The sequence below is a fragment of the Bos indicus x Bos taurus genome, chromosome 9 (assembly GCF_003369695.1).
Source record: "Bos indicus x Bos taurus breed Angus x Brahman F1 hybrid chromosome 9, Bos_hybrid_MaternalHap_v2.0, whole genome shotgun sequence".
NCBI classification, from domain to species: Eukaryota; Metazoa; Chordata; class Mammalia; order Artiodactyla; family Bovidae; genus Bos; species Bos indicus x Bos taurus.
The window spans coordinates 42024094-42029435 of NC_040084.1; the positions used below are offsets into that span (position 1 = coordinate 42024094).

Below are 5342 nucleotides of genomic sequence, written 5' to 3' on the forward strand. Positions count from 1 at the left end.
GATTATACTTTAATCCAGTTGTTTTCATGTTCAGTAAATCCAAACCATGTTTAACCGGTTTATTCATGTGAAGAGTCTCTGAGGTGAAGAAAGTTTTGTCTTTTCAACCACACTGGGGATTTGCTGTCTTCTTTCTGCAAAGGGATTTTCCTGGACCTGTAATCTGAACACTTTGACCTGCTGGGGTTTTTTTTTTTCCCCCACTATGAGCAAATTTGTTAGGCTTGACCCTTTGTGTGCTGGGGAGCAGAAACAATGGCCTTCTGTGAATATCCTCTCCTGAGGACAGTAGTGACTGAAGTTAGGAATGTTATTCATTTGCTATCACTTCTTCAGGGCCTTGCTGCTTCTGCCCATAGCAGCCACCCCATGTGCCTTGGCTGTACCCTTCAGAATGGACCCACATTCTGTTGGCAGCATTCTAGAGAAGTTTGTTCATGAATATTTTGGAAGTTGACAGTCTGACTTAAACTGAAGTAAACCGGTCTCTCAGACAACAGTCTGTGTTGGTGAAATGACAGGCCCTCATACGCAGTGTCTGGCAGGAGGCTAAATTGGCACACCCTTCACGGAAGGCAATTTGGCAATAAGTATCAAAACTATATGCCCAGGAATTTCACTTCCAGGAATTTATCTCACAGACATACTTTGTGTTTTGAGAAATGATATTTATACAATATAGATATTTTCTTTGTTTATTAATTAAATATCTCAAAACAAGCAACATTAGTTGCCTGGTTGGGTGGACTGGGTGGATGCCCCAAGGATGAGGAGGTGAGAGGAAAAAGCTTTTCTATTTTGGAATAATTTCAGATCTACAGAAAAGCTGCAAAGGTAATACAAAGAGTTCCTGTGTACCCCATCACTCAGTTTCCCCTTATCTTATATGACCAAAATGTTTTGTCAAAATTAAGAAGCCAACCTTGGTACATTACTATTAACTAAACTCCAAACTGCCTTCCACCAGCTTTTCTACTAACATGCTTTCTGCCCCAGGATCCCACCCAGAACACCCAGTACATTTATCTGTCATGTCTCTCTAATCTCTTGTGCTCTGTGACATGTATACATACCCTTTAGAACTTTTTGGATCTGTATCATATGACTATTAACTATTCAAGAATAAGTAAAATTTTTATATGAACTAGACTCATAAACTCATATGACATTAGAATTATAAGGAATCTTAGAAGCAATTCCATCCAAGCCTCTCATTTCTCAGATGCAGGAAGGGACTTGGCCAAGGCCTCCCCTAACAGCAGACCCAGAGCCCAGGCTAAAAACCAAGAGGTGAGCTGAGGACTAGTAGAAAGGGGATAAGCTTTAAAGTCACTCAGACTTGGCTTCAAATCCCAGCTCTGTATCCTTGGGCCAGCGCTCTTTTGTCTGGATTCTTTTGTTCAACATAACATTTTAAAATTCAATCATGTTGTGCATGTGTCAGTATTGCTTAAAAGACCAAACAAAGGAAAAAACAGTTCTTTAAGGGAGCAGTCATGATTTCTAAGAATTTGTTGAGAAAATGTGTTGGGACTTCCCTGATGGTAAGAGTCCACCTTCCAATGGGATGCAGGTTCAATCCCTGTTCAGGGAGCTAAGTTCCCACGTGTTTTGGGCCAACCCAGGTGCCGCAGCTAAGACTCAATGCAGCCAAATCAATAACTTTTTTTTTTTTTTTAAAGAAAATGTGTTTTCCATCCTTGATCTCTGTTTTGCTGTTCGTTTTGTTTTGACCACACTATGCAGCTTACAGGATGTCAGTTCCCTAATCAGGCTCTGAATCTGGGCCATGGCAGTGACAGCCCAGAATCCGAACCACTAGGCAACCACCAAACTAGAGCTCTAGTTCTTATGCAGAAATATGACACCACTGGCCAGACTTTCTTCCCTTCCTGGGAGCATGCAAGCACATTGAGCCTTGGGGTCCCAGTACTGCCGAGAGGGCAGCACTTGGAAGGAGCCCTGGGAGATGAGTGAGAAGAAAAGTATCCTGATAAACACACTAACTCAGTAGACACATTCCGAAGCAGGGGACTGGTCTTTTATGTGGACTGCAAAATTCAGTTGTAGAATCTGGGGAGCTTCTGGGTTCAGAGCAGCGGTGTGATCTGACTATTTTAGGCAGATGCAGCACCTGCCTAAGCCTATGGTGCTGGGACCACCTGCGTCAGGATTGTCAAAATGCAGATGCCCAGGCCCCACCTCACACTTGCTGAATCCCAATCTCAAGAAGTGGGAACCAGGAAACTACATTTTAACATTTTCCATGGGTAATGTTAAACATTTTAACAATATTTCCATGTCGTTCCATATAATATAAATTTATTTTATTAAACATTTGGGTTAATAATTATCCAAAACAGTGAAAGAGGAAAACTATGGCATACTCCAAGTATCAGAATTATTATGCAAGCACCAAAAGGAATTCTGAAGTTTCACAGATACTCTAAGAATGCAATTGATAGAATGTTAAGAGTAGTGTCAGAATGGAAAATATGTTCACTGATTATGTTAAAATATATAGGTGTATATGTAAGAACTAGAAAAAAAAAGGTAAAAATAAAAATGGTGTAAGGGAGGTGGAATTATAGATAATTTTCCCCTCCAAATTTCTTGTATTACTATCAAATGAAAGTTACTTTTAATGTTATATTTAATTCAAAAATTACTACTCCTTCACCTCTGGCCCACCTACATGTATGTATGAGATATTCCACTAGACACTGTGTGTAGCAGAAACTGAATCAGCCCCCTAATCCTCCCAAGAGGGAAAAGAGTCTCAGGGCCACCCTGATCACCAGCTCCCAGTATGCAGGAGGAAGCCTGGAGGCAATCTGGGTGGGGTGATGGGGCACAGAGTATGACTGCTCCATGCTCGGCTGCTACTTATGGGGTTCCAAGGTATCTCTAAGGCTTCCCAGGTGGCACAGTGGTAAAGAATCCACCTTTACCCGGAGGCCCGGGTAAGCAGGAGACGTGGGTTCAATCCCTGGATTGGGAAGATCCCTGGAGGCAACCCACTCTAGTATTCTTGCTTGGAGAATCCCATGGACAGAGGAGCTTGGTGGGCTACAGTCCATAGGGTTGCAAAGAGTCAGATACGACTGAGTGACCAAGCACACACAAAAGGTATCTCTAAGCAAGGGTTTTACAGAGGAGGAATGTGTCAGTCCCTCAGGCTTGACAGCCTTAACCTCACTTCTGAACTACAGATAATCCTGACCGACTGCTCCTCCCTGACAAGACTCAAGTTGCCCAGTGTATAAAGAATCCACTGATCTTTCCTATTCCTCTCTTCAGAACCTGAAGAGACCTTCCTTTCAACTGCAGAGAGCCTGGGGTAGGCAAGGGGTAGCCTGAAGCACTGCTAGCAAAGAACTGGTTTCCTCCCTTTGATATTCAGGGCAGATGACGCTGGGAGCTTACTGACCCCTGGGGAGCTGGTCACAAAGAGCTGAAGGAGTCAGTTCAAGGAGGCATAGCCCTTCCCTGAACACCAGCTCTCCCCTCCTCCAGCCTGCTCACCGCCCCTGGATGCCCTGCTCCGAATCACAGGCTGCTGCCAATTACAAAAGCACTCTTAACTCTGTTTCACAGCCCCTTGATTGATAGCACTGGTGAGTGAAATTATAAGCCTTAATGATCACGTTAATTTCTGGGGAAAGGGAAGCGGTCAGAAGAGGTTCTCAATCATAAGCACCACAATCAGCTGGGTGAGTTCAATGACAGGCCAGAGCAGGGATAAAGGGGAAAGAATTAACTTTTTTAAAGGTCACCAGTGTGTAGGGGGAGCGCAACCAGGCATGAGGAACGAGGGACACAGATGATCCGGGAGCCTGAACGTGACTCCAGCCTCAGGTCTCCCAACCAAAGACCACATCAGGGCTTTTCATCCTTAGCTCCACACAGGAATCATTGGGGAGTTTTCAAATACCTGGACCCCGCCTCAGAGATTCCGGTGTACTTGCTCTGGTGTGGATGCAGCCTAGGCCCTGGGCATTTAAAAGCTACCAAAGTGATTCTATGTGCAGCCAAGATTGAAAACTACTTGTCCAAATGAAAGGATTTGGTGAGCAAGTAGTCAAGGTTGAGCACCTTTGGAAATCCAATCAATCTCATTAGTTGGTGCCCCCAAAGAGGAAGGGAAATTAGGTATCATTAAGTCTAGTGCTCCTTTGCACAGATGAAAACACTGATGTGCAGAGAGGTTAACTGACTTGCCCGAGATCACATTGGTCGTAACTAGAACCCAAGTCTCCTCACCCTGGCCAGCCCTGCTTCCACCAGGCTCATGGCTGGGTCAGTGTGAAGATACCCTGGATAACACCTGTGGACAAGAGCTGGGAGTTGTTCTCCAGCCTTCACAGTGGAGGACCCCAGGCCTCCACTGCCACTTGCTCAGCATCCTGGGACATAACCACTGAAGGACTTTAGAGATACTAGGGCCACAGACAAAGCCTGACTCCTTGAGGATCAAACCTATGACTTTGGCTTCCTCAATACTTGACCCTACTCACAGTTTCCCAGCAGAACATTGCAACACTTCGGTACATCAGAAAGATGCCCAGGCTATGTGACAACATCCTGGTTTCTCCATTGGAGAGAAGGCCCTCTGCACATTGCTGACAAGCCCAGCTCAGCAGTGGCAGAAAACTCTGACCACCCTCCCTAATGGTTTATATGCAAGTCAGAAGTATTCAGAGGAAAAAAAAAAACACTTCATGTTCCAAAATGAGCTTCAAAAATCTAAAATCGTGATTTAAAAAACAGACTACATTAAAAAAAAATAATAAGCCATTGTCATAAAGGTACTGGAACTACTCATAGAGAGTTATTATTATTCTTCAGTTTCCATAAATGATCTTTTTTTTCTTTTTTTTTTACACAATCTCAGTTCCCTGACCAGGGATTGAACCTAGGCCACTGTAGTGAAAACCCAGAATCCTAACCACTAGACCATCAGGGATCTCCCTCCATAAGCGATTATAAAAAGTTATTGTAAAATGAATGATTTGAAAGTCTTAGAGCAGCTTCTTCGCAGCAGAAAGTGTCTGCCAAGTCCTTTCTATATTTTCATTTATCCAATGTCTCTCAGCCTTCATCATGATATGGGTACTGTCAAAAGTTCATATAAGTGGCCTGGACTGCAAAATTTAGGGAACCAAACTCTAACCATGGGTGCAAAGTGAAACCTACTTCATCAGTCCAGTAGCAGAGGCATATTCATAATTGAAACATATGCATTCTCTGTATTTTTCTAACAGCTTCTGAAGTGTTCATCAAGCCTGTCTGATTAAGCACTTTTAAATTCTGAGCAATGCAATGGGCTCTCTCACACCCTC

General features: G+C 43.6%; 1 non-coding gene across 1 annotated transcript; it reads right to left on the reverse strand.

Moving 5' to 3' along the window:
- Positions 1 to 4894: 4894 nt before the first annotated feature.
- TRNAE-UUC lies at positions 4895 to 4966 on the reverse strand. Its single transcript has one exon. It is a non-coding gene; the product is annotated as a tRNA-Glu (tRNA).
- Between the last annotated feature and the right edge of the window lie 376 nt (positions 4967 to 5342).